This window comes from Phalacrocorax aristotelis, chromosome 12 (genome assembly GCF_949628215.1).
Source record: "Phalacrocorax aristotelis chromosome 12, bGulAri2.1, whole genome shotgun sequence".
Taxonomy (NCBI): Eukaryota; Metazoa; Chordata; class Aves; order Suliformes; family Phalacrocoracidae; genus Phalacrocorax; species Phalacrocorax aristotelis.
The window spans coordinates 15,108,011-15,127,107 of NC_134287.1; the positions used below are offsets into that span (position 1 = coordinate 15,108,011).

General features: G+C 39.4%; 1 protein-coding gene across 1 annotated transcript in view; it reads right to left on the reverse strand.

The window, feature by feature from the left end:
• The window catches only part of GFRA1 (GDNF family receptor alpha 1), a 150,263-nt gene that overhangs the window by 7,884 nt on the left and 123,282 nt on the right, over window positions 1-19,097 (reverse strand). The window lies entirely within an intron of this gene.

Below are 19,097 nucleotides of genomic sequence, written 5' to 3' on the forward strand. Positions count from 1 at the left end.
TCTTCTGCACCTAATAACCACCATAAGGTCTTCTCAAACCTAGTAACTCTCTGCTTCTATTCTCCAAATCCCTCTTCCTCCATCCTTTGCAGGCACCATAGCCCTGGATTTATTCTCAGAAATGCTACATTGCAATTATCCATCCAGTGTCTACAAATCACAGCACTACATGGTTAATAAATGCATTAAACACTGCAGTGTTATCTCACCAGGAGCCAGTACACACTTTATTTATGTCTTGTCACCCAACAATATTTTTATACATCCACTACACCCTGCATATCTGTGTTACAGCAAGGAAAAGGTCTGACTGGGGACAGCTCCAAACGGAGGTGTGCTTTAATTTAGAGGGAGGGGAGGGAAGGAGAAGGTTGTAAAGGGAACTGAATACATTGGACCTGAATGCAAACAGGCACAGAGTGAGCATCCGAAATAAAAAACCAGTCCCCTCTGTTAGCTACACACTTTGGGCTTTATGAGCTTTATGGAACGTGTTGCTTCGACATTACAGTGAGAGACAACAGAAGTAACATTACAATAGATACCAGTTATGTGGGTTGTTTTTTTAGCTAATTTTAATGAGCATGCATTTGTCCTTTTCTGAGGTGCCTGATTAGTTATGCCCATATTAACAAGCCTTTCTGAAGAAGAGAGAGAAACCTCCCAGAATACATCCTTCAAATGACCACGCTTCTGAAGTAGCTGTAACAAATGAGGGTGCTTGTTCTTTTTGTTCTTCTCTTGTGTTGATTAGAGAGATTTACTATGCAACTAATCTGTTTTTCCAACAGCAGGACACAAACAATAAGCAGAGAAATATACAGATTGTAAAAATGCAATCAGTTTAAGTCTTCTGCACTCACTAAGCGATGAGTGCATCTATCACAATTGTCAATAGTATTTTCTTATTAGCACAGTACTACTATGCCATGCTGGAGTATAAATTAGTTTCAACAGGAAAGATAAGCAAAGTGCGGGTCAGAGCCACAGGCCGCTAAAATAGGGATCCAATTCAGCACAGAGTAATTTTGAAACCCATACCGTACAGCCAGGGTGCAAAGCCATTTAAGCCACAAAAACAATCAGCTTTGCACAATCCTATAAAAAGGAATTCAGATGTTTTTTTCTGCTGCTTCTTTTTTTTTTTCTGTGCTGAATCAGCCCTCAAGATACAAGCTCGAGGCATGAAATTATCAGTCGTCATTCTGCATAAAAGCATTACAGTGCTGTCATCCCACTTTGTAGAGTGAAGAAAGTATCTTTTAAAAACAAGCATTACCAAGACACTGCTGGCACTACTCTCCAAAGCCACGTAGATAACACCCAGCACAGTAGGAATCAAATCACGAGTTTTTCACCTGGGACACCTTAAATAAAGCAAACAATTATCCCCTTGTGCCCAGATATGCACTGGGGAAACGCGCACAGAGTTTTACAGGCTGCACCGCAGTGCCAGTCCCTTCAGATCCCATTACCTCCCAGCCCTAAGCTTCTGTCCCCCATAGCTTTGTGTCTGTCCTAAAATCACAGTTTGTCCCCAGTCTTCTACAGGGAGCTTGTCTAGCTTTCCCCCCACAGCTTTGCCACAGGTGGGCAGGGCAGCAGACCCCAGGCAGCCTTGAGCACTGCAGGATGCCCCGACTGCCTTCGGGCCCAGCCACCCTCTGGTTTGCTAGTGCAGGCATTCAAAAATCATGCATCAGGCCCATCCAAAACCAGCAGACAGTTGTTCCGTGGGCAACACTGCGCAGTAACAGATCTACCCAGTTCACTTCCACAAAGCTCTGGCTTTCTTAAGCGTCATGGTTTTAATCTGGGATAGAGTTAACTTTCCTCACTGTAGCTGCTATAGTGCTGTGCTTTGGACTTAGCATGAGAATAATATTGATAACACACCGATGTTTTAGTTGTTGCTGGGTAGTTCTTACACTAGTCAAGGACTTTTCCAGCTTCCCATGTTCTGCTGGGTGCACAAGAAGCTGGGAGGGGAGGGGGCACAGCCAGGAGAGCTGATCCAAACTGGCCAAAGGGATATTCCATATCATATGACATCATGCTCAGAATATTAACTGGGGGGAGCTGGCCGGGGGGAGCGGCGATCGTGGCTTGGGTACCAGTGGCATTGGTCAGTGGGTGGTGAGTGGTTACATCCCTTGTTGTTTGGGGTTTTTCCTTCCTCCCAGGGTTTCACCTCTCTCTCTCATTATTTTTCTTTTAATTATATTATTATTGTTATTATTACTATTACTGTTTTATTTTAATTATTACACTGTTCTTATCTCAACCCAAAATTTTTCTTACTTTGGCCCTTCCAATTCTCTCCCCCATCCCACTGGGGTCCCACTAGTGGAGTGAGCAAGTGGCTGTGTGGTGCTTAGTTGCTGACTGAGGCTAAACCATAACATTAAGGAAACACACAAGGCATTTAAAAAGTCCCCTTATTTCTCAACATTAATAGAGTCTTGCTGGTTTTGAGTACTTAAGTATCAGAAACAAGGGATAGAGGCCAACCTCAAAGCAGGGAGGTTTGTTTTCTGGTCAAGAAAGGGAAAAAGGGATGGTGGATCTCCTGAGATTGTTTCTATGCATTCATTCAGGAGGAAATGGGGTTGAAAAAAAACAGGCTTCACCACAGGGCAGGCAAGAGGAATCCTCTGGGAAGACGGGCTGGGACACACGTAGGTCCCTGTTTTGCTAAAGCCAGCTTTCCAGCTCTTTGGTCACCAGCAAGGTAGCACTGCCCAGTCTCTTCTGGACAGGGCAAGGTGGGCTGGAAATGATATCTCTTCCCCAGACCACTGTGTAATGATAGATCAGATTAGCCCTGGTCTATCAGGTTTCCAGTGCAGAGACTCGGGTCTCTTGACAGTTGTAGATGGAAACACACTTAGCAGCAGACATCACGTCCCAAATCTGAGAAACAGTCCTAAAAGTTGATAAGTGTGATACAGATAGAGAAAAACTTCCTCCCTCCACCTCTTCAACCTTAAAATTAAGATAAAACTTGATTGGGGGTTCAAGCGGGGGACTGGGAGTAATCCTTCCAAAATGAGCAGAAACAAGCATGGAAAGAAGGAAGGATGACCGGTACTGTATGAATTACTGCTGGACCATTCCCAGATCCTTATGTTCATAAAGACGAGGCTCTATGAAGCTCCACCTCTCACTGTACTTATATGGATGGGACAATATGGCACAAAACCTGCCTAACAGGAATCTTAAAGGTTTTATAAAAAACAGGTCCTATCAGAAACACCAAACTGATCAAACAGCTTACAAGGACCAGACACAGAGATCTTCAAATATTTATTTCAAGCAATTAGTCTCCCAGTGAGCACAGCGCAAAATATAACACCCAGCCAAGACAACTGAACTGACTGACTTACCTTTCATGGCAGTACAGTAACTTGTTAAGAATTTTGTTTTCTTGTTCAGTCATTCATTTATCTGAGTAAAATGATTTTCTGTAGTCCTAGATTCTTACTTCCTATTTTTAGGGGACATTACACAATTCTCCTAATACGGTCTTTTTATGGATTTGCTTCAAGCAAATATTTTTGCGTTAAGAAGGGCAGAGTAAACAGAATACTAAAAAGCATAGACGGAATAAGTTTTGTTAGGTTAATATCTCAATGGCTGCCTAGGTTTTCTTTTTTTTTCCCTTCTAGTTATAAAACTGAATAGCTATGTAATCCAAAGTTGAGATGTTTGGGATCTTATTATTAAAACCCATTTTCCTAGTGATTCACCACAGCTATCAACCCAGCGCCATACATAGCAGTTACAGGTAGCATCTGGCTGCTGTGCACTGAGCAGCATGAACACAAAGCCATTACAATCCCAGTTAAAAGACATACTCGGCTTTTAATTTTGAACAAAGGTAAGCCATTGAAGAACTACAGATCCCACAACATGTCCCCAGGCTAGAGTGTGTGCCCTTGCGTGTCCGAATATGCAAACAAAGTTGTTCTGTTTGGCAGCAGCAGAAGTACCTACCTCCCCTATTAGACTGGGCTACGTGGTGCACTGGAGTGTGGTGTAAACACTCCTGAGCAGCTGTCAGCCACCGCTACTAGGGGACTGAAAGCAGCTCAGCCGGAACAGCGCAGGCCTGCATTGTGCTAATGAGCCTTGAAAAGAGGCACCATACTCATGCAGCTACAGTGCCTCTACACCACACCTCCCACCTCCAGGTGTGCTTTGGCAGGTAGGTGCTGGCTGGAGGGAGGCTGCGATGCACTGCTCTGCGCTAGGCAGGCATGCACTCCGCCTCTACTCGCAGGCGAGTTCTCCTTCGCACCGAGCAGATGAGTGGATGGTCTGTGGCTGGGACTTTCTGCTAAGCAAAACTTGGGAGCCTCTCGAGCCAAAAGCAAAGCTGCAGGGAGAGAGCTCAGTACGGATGCTCACCGCATCAGTCGGCCTCATGAGACATCCAGCTCTGAGCTGTCAGCAGGTGGAAGAGGTCAAGAAAACAAGGTCACGCGTTGCCTCCTCATTCGGGCAGCAGTACCAGGGGTGGTGTCCTCTGGTTCTGCAGCTGGAAGGAAAGATCAGGCAAGCTTCCTTGAACACCAGTCTGCACAGGGCCTTGAGCACTGAGCATTGCAGGAAGCTTCTGTTCGTGCTATGCCAACCTTAAGCAACTGATATTATTGCTGGTTTCTTGAGCACCGTGTTCACTCATAAATTTTAAAAGGGAAGGGAAGAGAATGACCGTGAACATCTGCTTTTGGTTAAGTGCCTAAAAATGCTCAAGACTTTTCTTTTTATTAACCATATGTGTATGCACGTGTGTGTTGTGAGTAATGGCATGGTTACGCACAGAAGGAAAACACAGAAAGCCTTAAAAGGGTTTCAGAACACTTCAGATAACAAGTGACTGCTGCAATTACAGGGAGGCAAAAGCAAAGCCTGCAGATACTGAAGTAACCTTGCACAGAAAGGCAGAAGCAGCTAGCCGCTTCGCTGAGGTGCCCATCAGACAGCTATGCCCTCCCCTCCTCAGTTTTGTTTACACATTTCAAGCCCAGTGTATTACCTTCCTTACATCCAGCAGTTCTGTGACTATGCCTGCACCCAAGTCTCATTAAATCATGACATGATTTAGAGACTGATTTTTTTCCTTTAAAGTAATTCAATCTTGAACAGCTGTGATTTGGATTAATTGGTGAATTTTGCATTTTTGGCACAATCTGCTCTCCAGAAGTGCCACTGAAATAAAAATTTAAAGCATTTTCTCCCTGTTCCTCTAATCCTGTAGCTGAATTCTGCAGGTGCACAGATGTATCCTCAGAACTGCCAGGGCTGAAATTTTAGTGAAGTTGCTGCAGCACTTGCTTCAATACCCATGTTCTTTTCTAGCACTGGAAATACCATTCAGAATAAAAATATCAGAAAGATTATTTTTAAATAATGCAACCAAATTTACCAAGGTGAGTCTGTAACAAAACCAGGCTATGGCATACTGTGATCTTGGCAGGCAGCTGTTCCTCAGGAATTCAGCCAGAGCCGCACACATAACACAAAAAAAATAGTTATTGTTTTGGCAAAGGTCAAAGTCACTGAACACAGGACTTTTTTCAATGACAAATGTAAGACAACTTCAACTTTAAGCATAGCTGCTAGCTGTGTCTATAATTATTTTTATTTTCATTAGAATATAGGCCTTTATACTTTTGTAGAAAGGTATTCAAATTCACTGTTAGTATTCCTGATTAATAAATTCTGATAGCATTTTAATTTCTAAAAGTTAATTAATATCATACAAATTTGATTGTTGAAATTTTATTTTCTACAACAAGCCTACATTTCAACAGATTTAGGTCATGACTGAAAAAAAAAAGAACATCCAGCTGGTCCTGTCCACAGACCTTCATTAGCTAAGCTAAACCTTGGTTTGTCCTGTCAGCTCCCTAAACAGTATCAAAAGGCCCTTGCAGTATGGGTCTTAAAACACAGTACTTGCAAGTGACTCTGATGTAGCATTCTACATCCATTCTTCCCCTGCTGAACTGAGTGAAGGAGAGAAAAATCATCCCTTCTCAAAAATACTAGGAGTGAAATCCCAACACTAATCTGCTGTCATGGAATATACCATAGTGGACTATAACGGATGATATTACGGTGGCCTTCCTCATATCCATTATTTACACATGAACGATGCTTTTACACACAACAGATACACTGTAGTTAATGACGATATTCAAATAAGCAGAGAAACTCTCGTTTAAGAGGAGTAGGCAGAATCCTGTCCTTATTGGAAAGGTACCTTATTCTTTACTGCTCTGATTCCACTGCACCAACAGGAATTCTTCCACTGGCCAGGCAGTAGCAAGTGAAAATGAAAAGTAACTTCCTAATAGCTGCATATATGGCCTCAAATTTGAGCTCAGTAAGAACTGAGAATTTTTTTCCATCACTGAAATAATTTCTTAGACAAAAAAACTATTGTGAATGTTAGATGTTTAACAATGATAACCCTATTAAAATAAATCTGAGCCTATAAAAAACAGATTATGCAAATAATTGTCATATTATGCAAAATTGTATTCACAGGATATGATCCTGCTTTGTTTCATTGCACAAATCATTCACAGAAGGACAGAAGGCTTACCTTTATGTTTACATTTAATAAGCCAGAAAATACAAATAGATGAATGCTAATCATGCAAGTAATGGAGATCAAGAGGATCACTTTGGGTATATTTTATAAGGTTTCCATACTAAACTGGAAGAAGCTTTTGTAGTTTTATTGTGAGTAGTTTGCCTACTTTTTGAAGTATTATGTTGTGGCAGACTGGATAGTTCAGGGAATTATTAATGGAATATACAGCCTTATATTCTGAGGTAGCTAGTTTAATCTAGCTCAGGTCAATACTGACAACTGTTCTGTAGTATTTTTGAAATGAGGAGGTGGTTCTGGAGCACTTCTCTTAAAAGGACAGGTTCAATGCACAAAAGTGGCACTAATTTTCACCTCAGGCAGCGCACTCCATCAGAGAGACTGAGGAATTAATGGGATATAGTTTTATAACATCACAAAGCACTCAGGATGTTTCCCCACACCCTTCATTTCCATTTCTGTGAGATGAGCTGCTCTGTTAAAAAGGGACAGTCCTCCTATATCCTCAGATTTTTCAAATTCCATTGCAAACCCTACAAGAAAAATCTTGAAGGTGCCCTATGCTACCAAATTTTAACATCCTTTAGTGGGACTCAAGAGAGAAATTAGAAGGTTTCACCTAGAAAAACATCTTGAGAGTGCTATCTGAAGAGAATCTTGACGGAAGATGGTTGGCAGCAAATATTTCCCTGAACGCATAAGTTTTATTAATAGTTCTGGACTGAGCTGAGGCAAGTAGAAAACAGCACCAAGTGAGGGGTGGTCTTTGTGAGCTACATACTCATGCATTTAATACTCGCAAGCATCATCATTGTCTTACTAGCAAGTTTCAGTGTCAATACATTGTCATCAAGTTTCCAAAGAGGAAGCATTCTAAAAAAAAATGCCATCTGGGTGTGTGTCAACTACAGCAAACAATATGGCTGCTTGTGTTGCTCCTACCTCCAGACCAGTGGGTGGAAAGTCACAACTAAGGCAGCATTACTGGACATGAGGGATGAGTATACTGCAGACTTTGTCTACTGTATGTTAACATACTTATATTGCACATGCAGGCTGCATATGCACACCAGCACTCATACTACATTAATATATTGCGCTGTCCCAGTGAGAATTGAGTTTAATGGGTTGAAGAGATGCCATGTTCAGTGGCCAAGATGGGGTTAGCCTCTCTAGTATTTGAGAGCAGCACGATTAAAAGGGATCTAGGACATCACTATGCTGCTCACACTCAGTGACCACTTGAACAGTATAGGACATCGCACTTCTGATATGCTGTGCATGGATGAACATAATTGTACTACAACAGGCTTTGTACACAACAAAGGGCAGCAGATGATGAATGAGGACTTGCAGAGCATATATGAGCAGATGCAACTCACTGGCTTGGAGATTATTTGGAGCTGCAGCTTTGCCAGTTGGTCTCTTTAAACGTTTAAACGCCCAAGTCCGGTCTCCTGTTACACTGACGTGAGCCAACATGACTTGTATTTTAGGGACTGTCCCTGTGGTGTGGACCCTGGGTGATCAGTTCAGCATCCAAAGAGCACAGCTCTCTCACTAAGGGCACTTACCAAAGCGTGGTACTGCTACTAAATACAATGTTGTATCTCAGCCTTCAGCCTGAAGGTGAAAAGCCTCTGCTTAATTAATAATTCCTAAGTATCCTCATTAAGCTGTTCTCTGGGTATAGACTGGGTGTGTTTTTTATCTAAACCTTTTCGGTTGTGCCTATAACAATCTGAATTTCTCATCTGCAAATAACCGTGACTGAATCCGTAGGTATAATCAGAAAATCTTAATTAAAAGTAATAGGGCTTAAGCCAACTCTTGATGGGAGCATGATTCTGCAAATAGTTGCAAGAATTTGTCAAACTAATTAAGTTCAAAATCAGTATGAAAAAAGGGACAATTTTTCCTTCTGAATTTGCATTTGACTTCTGAAACTGTACACAAGCAGTTAGTTCCCTGCAGGGACCCATCCCTAAATATGCCCTCAGAACCAGATAATTACAGTGCATATGTGATTGAAGTGTGCAGAGTAGCATACTGACATAGAATTCATTATATAACCGTCTTCAAGAATTTAACAGATACATGCAACTTTTAATGCACTACTTTTTCTAGAGGAGGGCAAGCCATTGTAAAAACCATACTAAACACTGTTGATAAGAAAAGTCCTGATTAAACCACTTTTTTATGTTTGTGTGGACATAAAGTTAGGAGCGGGTTTTCACAGATACTTGTAACTGCTTTGCTTTCATCTGTGCACACTTACTTTATATGCCCGCTTATCCAACTCTGCACAAATTAGGCACTTACAGCTGCAGGTAGCTATTTAGATCCTACCTGGTACACGTCTTACCTGCCATGTACGTAACAAATTTGAATGCACACATTTCAAATCTGAGCATGAATTCAGCACCTCTAAATGTTTATGTGCATGTGGTAATGCATATCTAGCCTTGAATTAGAGGCAACTTGAGGCTTCTGAAAATGTCAGTCTGGAAAAATAATGTAGTACCGTGTATTTAGTAAATTACTGCCCTGAATACCTAATTCTGTTTTAAGAAAGACATGAGGGAAGATAATCCTATAATTCTTTAGGACACATGCTGAGTGAACTTATGAAAAAATATCCTGCATTATGCACAATAGTCAGCCTGTTTACCTGTGGCTCACAGAAAGAGGTGAGCACGCAGGAGGGCTTAACCCGAGGTGGGATTATTAGGACAAGTCCACTGATTAGAACTACAGTTTACTGTGAAATTGTTAGGCTGTCCTCCAAAGTACAGACTAAAGTAAACATTTTGAAGTGCTGTTATTTCAAAGGCAAGGAACTGCAGTGGGTGACAGTTTCTCATGTTCTGGAACTCAACAGCAAATTGAAAAATGCTGTAGAGTAGATGGTTCGAGGGTAACATGGAGATCTGTTACTCAGGTAAGACAGCTGATTAGAAGTCATATGGATAAAAAGTAAGTAGGAGATAAAGGGTGTAATTTATTCCCAGTATTTGGTGAATATAGTCTATAGTCTTCCAGTGAAGACTATAAGTAAAATGAGCAGACAGGTTAAAAGCAGAACAAAGATATATTTATGTTCAGATGTTTTGTTATCATTATTATTTTTTCTTATTAAGAGTATATGTTAGCCAATCTGGTTAAAAGGCTGTATTTCATTTTCTGTCCTATCAACTTAGTTTGATTACTTGAAAAAATTTAGGCATGCTATGGAAAATGTTCCGAATTTTAGCTTTTCAACAGTATATTATTTTTGCAGCTATGCTCCTTTGTCACCAATACATGATTTAGAATGATTACTTATTATTGTATTCTAATTTCCATTGGGCTTTTCTATATTCCATTTGCTGCTGGTTACAAGGAAGAAACTATTCCTAAAAAATCTTCTTTATTATCACCGAGATGCTTTTGATCATATCTGCCACATGATAACTGCAAGTCTGGGTAGTTTAGTTTTTAAGAACGTGGTTTATGGGTTTATGGTTTACATAGAAATGTCAAAGAATGATGTATATATATCTAAAGAGTGACTGATAATTACAACGTACACCTAAGGATAATTGCAATGTAGACACCTATAAAGTTATTCCATTTTTATAAGTGTATAAACAGAAGCAGAATTTGATTAGGTCATGTGATTGCCTCTTTAGACTCAAACTAAATGACCTTATATGCACAAACATATTTCATGTAATTGGGTTTGCTATTGGCAGAGGAAGGCAATGTATCCTCTTTAATCAAGGATAAGCAAGAAGGGGTGTCTCAGACTGTTTTTCCCCAAACAAAACACAAACCTACTCTAATCTCTTATTGCACCCCAACAATAACCACCACAAGCACCATCGGCTTCCCATTTGCCCTCTGTAGCTTCCAAGGCAGCCAAGCCAGTGATTCTTCCTGTGCCATACAGGCTCAGCGTCCCTCCTGCTCAGTCCTGTGCAGTCCTTTTTTCCCCTGAATCTGCATTTAACTATAGAATATAGTTAAATATAGAAAATATAGAATATAGAAAAATACATACTGATAAACTTCATATCATAAGTCTATGAGGCAGTTGAGTACCCAAAGATTACAGAGGATATCTGCAAGAAGGAAGGACAAAAAAAAAAAAAAAAAAAAAAAAGGAAAGGACAGATAAGAAAAGCATCTAATAAAGACTAATAGTTAACTGGAAGTGAGGTTTCAGAGACAGAGTAGATACATCAGTAAACTGAGACTAATAGTCTAACAACTTGCATCACATAAATAGGCAGAAATGGTCCTGGTTATTGTTTCCTGAAGGGGAACTTTCCTCCATGATAAAACGGTGTTTTTCTTGAATTTCTATTATTTCCAATAGGGAGGGTTTCCAAGAGTACAGCTAAAACCAGCAACAAGGCAATATGAGCACTTGAAATTACTAGGCCTACCACAACAGGGCAGTGGCTTCTGCATACTACCCAATTCTTATCTTCTTTAAAATTATTTTGGACTGAAAATAAATCAGACAGAGCTGTTAGCATAAGACAGTGAACTTTAACCAACACTATGCTGCAGCAGTAGATAAAATACTATCAACCACTTGTCCCAGACAATGGCATGGGTTTGGTGTGCTCTAGGAAATAGCTAATCTATGCAAAGAACCTGTTGATCATTAAGGAGCCCAGAAGTTTCTGCAACAAGAAGATTGCAAGAGCCAACAAGGGTGTCAGCAAATCAGAGAATTATAGCATAATTTGAATGTAGTAGTCATCCGTGAGCTCTTCTTTACCCACCCATATACCCAAGGACTCATGCAAATACCTGGGAACAAAGATTTTGGGAAGACTCAGAGCAGCCCCACAACCCCACTCCAGGATCTTGGACCATCTCTCCAACCTCTGGGGATTTCAGGGAGCAGAAAAAGAGGTGGGGGAAATCTCATGACCCTGCACCAGGACTGTGCACAAGGCATCAGGTTCCCTCTCAGGAGTGAGCCTTCTACCCCATGGAATGATGACGTTGTGCAACAAATTGCTACTCAGCTCCTCTGACTACTCACACTCCCTGCACCCTCTACCCATGAGACAGAGAAGGCATGTAATTTGTAAATCTGTTTGCATCTCTCATTAAAGTGCTTTGCTAGGCAAAATTATTTAGCCTCCACGTTGTCATTGGTCTTAAACTGCCTCACTACAAAACAGAAACATCAATACCTGCTTCAATAACAGTGTTTAAAAATACATTTCAATTATAAAAGTCTTCTAAAATCCTTTTACTAGCAAATAACAATTGTTTGCAAAAATGGCAGAATTGATAAGGAAAGATTTTATTTGTTAAATTTTGATCAATCCTGGCAACTGCCAAGCTATTTTCATATGTTAGAAACAAACGTCTCTGTATTGGCAACTGTATCAATTATCTGAGATCGTACCAGCCCTTGACTTTGGTTTTCCTCATGTATCTCTGTGGATATACTTTTTGAGGATAACATAGTGCACTAACATAGTTTATAATAGTAAAATATTTCTCATTTCTAGAGCACTGAAATACACTATGTGGTTTTCAGAATAAATAAAGGCTATGAGGTGGTATCTTAGCTTCACTGAAGTTAACTGTATTTCATTGGGTTTTTGATATCAGGAGTACCTTTTCATTATGAGCCTGTGAAATATCTAGTATGATTGGATTCTGGTCTATAAGTAGGACTCCTGCAAGTTATTCCAGTGAAAATAAAAAAGTACTAATGATTTCAAGGATTTTACTCTTGTTCTCTTTTCCATTATGAACCTGGTGGTATTATCGCTTTTGCCTGCACTTGCTTTGCAACAGGGTCAGCCTGCTGGCGTAACCAGAGTTACTTTCACTTCCACAAGTATAAATGGAAGCAGAGTCATGGCTAAAACCTAGTATTTGCTAACAGCAAACAATATGTCTTAAACAAAGCACTTTGTCAAGTCCCATAAACACACAATGTATTATGAACTATACTTCCCAAGGCAGTATGACTAAACGTCTACCACCACAATGCAATGACCTAGAATTTTTACTATTAGTAGTAATGTCTTAAAATTAAATTATAATACTATACTCCATTTTATGACTCTTTTTTGCAGGCCATAGTGAGGTATCTGTTTTAAAGGGAAATACATGATGGACTAGATATTTGATAGAGAACTGAAGTTGGCTGACATTACAAATACCTTTAATATGATGAAGAACCACATAAAGTAATAACATGGGCTATGAATAGTTTGATCTGGCTTATCTGATGTGATTCAATTTTCTGATTCCTGTTCATTCTAGCACTTTGTACTTTTGTGGGTATTCCTATAAGAGGATACTGATGTGAAAGAGAAACAACTGTGGCTTAGGTGAACATAGCAAATGCTACATCTGCTTTTAGTAGCAATAACTTGCAAAATTCTTTCTGTGGATATAATCTGTCCATAGAAATTTCAATTTTATGTAAAGGTGTGTAGTACACATTAATAAAGTCATGTGTCCAGCTCTGGGGCACTCAGCACAGGAAAGACATGGAACTGATGAAAGGGGTCCAGAGGAGTGCCACAAAAATGGTCAGAGGGATGGAACACCTCTGCTGTGAAGAAAAGCTGAGAGCTGGGGTTGTTCAGCCTGGAGAAGAGAAGGCTGCTGGGAGACCTTATTGTGGCCTTTCAGTACTTAAAGGGGGACTATAGGAAAGATGGGGGCAGACTATTTAGCACAGCTTGTTGCAACAGGACAAGGGTTAATGGTTTTAAATTAGAAGAGGGTAGATTTAGACTACATATAAGGAAGAATTTTTTTACAGCGAGGGTGGTGAGACACTGGCCTGGCACAGGTTGCCCAGAGAGGTGGTTGATGCCCCATTCCTGGAAACATTCCAGGCCAGGCTGGACGGGGCTCTGAGTGACCTGATCTAGTTGAAGGTGTCCCTGCTCACTGCAGGGGGGGTGGGATTAGATGACCTTTAAAGGTCCCTTCCAACCCAAACTATTCTATGATTCTATGATTTGCAAGTCATTAAATTGGTTTTTACTAACCTCATACTCATTTTCAATTGAACAATTATTAAACTATAAAACAAAATTGCATGATTCCTAAAACTGTAGTCTGGAGTTTTACAGTCTGCTATAAAGTGCTGTATTATTATAATACACTAAAGATGCTTAGGCTATTAAAACATTTTTTGTAAATGAACTGTAAAATATTTTATCATTGATGAAATAATTCTGAAGTATTAGGCTCTTCAGCAGTATACATGCACAATATTTTGGTATAATGAAAAGCATGCTAATCAAAAAGAACATAGCTCAAAATGTAATTCTACTATGCAAAATAAATCATTTTGCTGTCTTTCAGTAACAGGAGTTTATTACACCTGACTTCCAACATCAAAAATGTTTCATCAGAGTATTGATCGTTAAATATAAGGTCCAGTCTTACTGAGAGCTCTACATGCAAAAGAGACCGAACATTAACCAGTGTACCTCTGTGTAGCACTGATGATAACAACAGAGATGTCCTGACTTACACTGTCTGAGGGTTTTAGCCTGTGTTTTACTCCACAAATCATGACTGATTGTGCAAGAGGGCCTGATGTTCAAATACGAAGTCCAACCAGGACTGGCAAATGAGAACAATTTTCTACTGACTGCTGATGGCTGATGTCTCATAGCAACACTGACACTAATATACATCTCAGCCTATAGGCTATGATACTTGGCTACGTCCTCAAACTGTACCTCTGATAGTCAAAAGAGAGGCAAAAAACTCTCTGTACTTACTAATTAATCAGCTGTATTAATCAGTTCTTTAACTTCAGCAGGATTTCAACAAGCTTGAAAATGATCCGTCTTGTGTGGTCCTGAAATTCTTTGGCAAAGATGGTGAAGAACTCAAATGCAGCCTTGCTCGGAGTGGGAGCAGTCTGCATGATCATACCATTAGTACATTTGTATGTATGTGTTCATTGCGAAGTGCCTTTTGCCACTGAGGTCCACTGTTTGCATAGTAATGCAGGCGGACTGACGATCGCTTTCCTGCCTGTGAACACGGAGATTGCCATACAGACTGAAAACCCAAACCTGTCCCACACTCATGGTGACCTGACCTTCCCTGGTTCTGTCTGAAAGGTGCAAGAGCCACGTAGTAAATTAATGCAGTCTCAGGGAATTTCATACTTCCACAGTTTTTGAGGACCCACTCCAGCACAGTGCTGAAGTAAACAAGGACTAACTTCACTGAAATCGATGTCAAAGAAATCAATGGACAAAGCAGTCTCTGTTTTGGTAAAACACCGAATTTTGTTCAGTGCTCCCCAAATTAGGAGTGTTTGACTAAAGATTAAACTTTAAATTATCCCTGGCTGTCAGATTTTAATCTGAACGTGCAAAGGACACAAGACTTTTTTAGGTACAACAGAATTGCTACTGAAGCATATTAAAGATGTTGCTTTTTCAGAAGAAAAGGTGCCAATAGGTGTTCTCTAAATCACTTGTACCAGCAGGCTGACCCCATTATGTCAGCTAATCCTGGAAATACAGGAGGTAAATTTAAATCTTTTAAATCTTTTAATTTGAAACATTTAGTCAATTTTTTTTTGTTCTGACACAGCACTGGGAGTTTTATATTCCTGTCCATCTTCTGCCCGAGACTATAACTTTCTGCACAGTTGCAATACCTGGAGGAAGAGGTCTAAGTACAACTTCTCCTGAGGGACAGAACAGGCAGGGCATTTGAAAGGACAGTGCTTGTTTTTTACAAGATGAAAAAGAAAGGGAAGGGTCATGAGCTGTGTGAAGGTACGGGGAAAAAAGGGTGCCAGCCATATGGGTGAGCTAATACTGGTACACAGGGGATAAATGAAATTCCCTATGTCTCTATTCCAGAGTAGTACCTCAGCAGCTGTACTATCCCCCATCAAGCACACACCTACATGCTGCCCATGTTTCCTGCTTATGTTCACCCACCACCCAATTACCAGTCCATGAAGCTCCATACCTGCTGTGTCTTGATCCTCAGAACACTGCAATGAAGCTTTTAACCCTCTCCAAACACCTACACAATGCTTTATAATAATAATATTTAGCACACGGGAAGCTACATTAAATAATTATAGACAGTACTTCAAACACAACATTAGCAGATCCTTACACAGTACTGAAGATCTGCAACAGATAGACCTTCAAGGGAAGAGCACAGTCATTTTCAGTCTGTGAGTCATGTTTAAGTCCTAGTCTTCTCAGAGAACTGTGAGCCCTGTCTCCTGTCTTGTCATAATACTCACTAAATAGATGTTTTTTAAAATCCCAAGTTTATGAGGAATTATGTGAATTTGTGTAATAACAATATGCAGTATGACCTATGTCTGTTCTAAACACACTATGTCTGTTCTAGAAAGAATTTACATATTTAAGCATCTAGATTTTTCTTTTCCTCCTTGTTCCCCACAAAATACTTGAGCTTTTTAATTGCTATCTCATAATTTTTTCGTTTTGCTGCTGAGAGTACAAAGACATTCACATACTGGACTCAACTGAAAAGTACTTGCATTCAGCCGGAAGGGCCATTTATCTCAATTACACACATCCACAACTCACACTTCTTCAAAAGCACAAAAACCTTAAATTCCCTCTGAATGCTGAACTAAGGGTAACTAGAACAAGACATTTATAACAGACGTGAGAAAACAAAGCATAAAACTAACTCGGGAGATGATAGATTTTGATACATAAATTTAGACTTAAACATCCTTAACAGTCCTGACTTCTATTATTTTCATCTTGTGTAAAATGTCCTCTAAAATATTATAGCAAACCCTATATGAAAGTCTTAGGTTTTTATTTATCTATGATGATGATGTAGTAACAATTGGTCTAATTTAGTCTAATCTGTCACTTAAAGTTTCTTTCATTATCATCTTTCTGTTCCATGCGTCTCTCCTAAATGCAGAAGTGGCATTTTTCTTGAAGAACACATGGTGTGAGTACACATCCAAACTCATTCTTTTGTGCTTTTCAAATGATCCTACATGACTGTTCAAGCAGTGGTGGTAGAACGTGAGACTGAAAGACCATAACCATTTTTTGACTGGCATACTGAACACAAGTTATGATTGAGAATGGAGGATAAACAAATATGTCAGTTAAATAGAAACATTAGAGTGAAGCTATCAAAAGGAATGATAGGCATGGAAATTACTTAATAAAATATGCCTGTGTAAGGAGTACGCTCTTGGCATTCATCTTCCTTTTTGTCCACAATATTTTACAAATCATTTTTATGTGGTGCTGTAGATCCTTCGCAAGATGTCAAGCACCTCAAAAAATACTTAAATTCAGCATTTTATATTAAACTAACCACGATTTATTCTCTGTATCTAGCAAACTGTTAGAAGCCAGGTTTACAAAAGTGTTTATAGGATGATTGACAAAGTTAGGCATCTTCCTAGCAAAGATGGAGTGCTGATTTGATTTAGGGATAGAAGAGTATATTACACAAATCCATGCATATGTAAACATAAAATAAGCATAAACATTACAAAAGAAAAAGTAAACATAAAATAAGCATATATTAGAAATCAACATTTCTCTGTATCGGTTCAAAATAAGAAAAATCCACCATAATGGGAGAACAGTAAATTCTCGCAGCAATAGTAAGCTGCAATGACTAACAATCTCTAAACAGCATCACTGAAACAAAAATTATTTAGAAGTCCAAACCTTCCACAGCTATTCGAAATAAATATTGAGTACAGGTAAACAAAGGGTATCTCTCATTTACTTTAAGCATTCACAACCCTTCCAATTCCCAGGTTTGCATGTGTGCAGGCACAGTGACAAAACCATTAGTGTATTCTTGCTTTTCATACAACCATTCTGAACAAGTCAGGAAGAAATGTATCAAAAACTGCCCAGCTGGCGACATTCTTGGCAGATTGGGTTAGTGCCCTGTATTGTACAACCCCAGGAGGTTAGTATGTGTTCATTTCTATGGTGATTTATACTAATCAATCACTTCCTGCTCTTTCTTCCATTACAGTATTTATTTCTATGGCAATTTATACTAATCAATCACTTCCTGCTCTTTCTTCCTTCACTGTCTTTTTAAACCCACTAACTAGGATATGCAGCATTGTAGCATCTCAGTGATCGTTTCCTTATCCCCTCTCTGCCGTTGTCTTTTTGTGCTGAGACTAATGCTTTTAATTCTACTTTTTACAGTGTTTAGTATATATTGCCTTTTTGAAACCTTTCAGCTCAACTGCTAAGCATATAACAAAGCCCTTCAGATTGCTTTTGGTCGCACTAGTTCATGTTTTGAAAATACCACAAAGGCATATTTTTCATGAGAGGAGAGCCTTGGAATGAATACCCTTCTCCAAGCGCGGTATGAATGCCTCCAGTTCTTTTGTAAAATTTGCATTGAAGTCTGTGTCTCACATGCAAAGTGGCACCATACTGTCCAACAAACACGGGTTTCTTTTTTAAAAAGTGTGGGCTTGTTTTGGCTCTATTTGTAAGTTATTTTTTGAAAAAATGCATTAAAATATAAGAGCTTTTTTCTTCACGTTACAGTTCTGACACAAGGCAGTAGTGAGCACCAGAATGTTGTATTTCACAAGAATAAAACTACTTGATTCATGTAACTTCAGTGACCTTTTAGTGCAGACTTAGCTATAGTTTCTACAAAATGGCAGAGATCATTTATTTAAAGGAAGCTGTTTTCCCTACAGACCTTTGCTTCTTGTGTCAAGTATATCAGGGTGCTCTTGAAGTCATAACATAGCTTTAAACCAGTGCTGGCAAACTCGTGTGGGATGTGACTTCAAAACGCCAGAGTAACAGGAGTAAGGACAGGGAAGAATTTCATTTATTTTCAAAACACTGGAACATCTATTCAGGCTTGAGGAACATTTGCAAATCAAACTGAATCCAGTGGGATTTGTGATCACTTGCCATTTCTTCAGTTCATAATTTATCATATGTACTTTGGTAGCATCTCTTACTCTATAGGCCTTACACTGATGCAAAACGTGATCTTTCCCATAAAACAACTTTTTAATATAACATGAATTGAATTAATAATATCACATCAAGGTCTTGCTTTAAATGGAAGATATTCCAAGTTCCAAGTTAGAAAGGTTACATTTCTTTTTAGCATATTCTATTTGGTCAAATGACTACTGCATATAGAAATATATGCCTACAACTATCTCCCTCTCATCAATAACTTACAAAACTTAACTAATAATGGTTACACAATTATGAAAAACAGAATTAAAACAGAAGGACCTAAACTCAATACCATCTACCATTAAGCCCCGATATTTTGTGATGCCTAAAAAACATTAATTCATATGCAATTTGGCAACGCAAAATAAATGGAGAAACTAGAAAAAGATGAAGATGAGAGAGTGGAGCAGGAAAAACTAAGAAACAAAATACACTTCTGAGGGATACGAACTGTCCGTTTTAGTGAACATCGA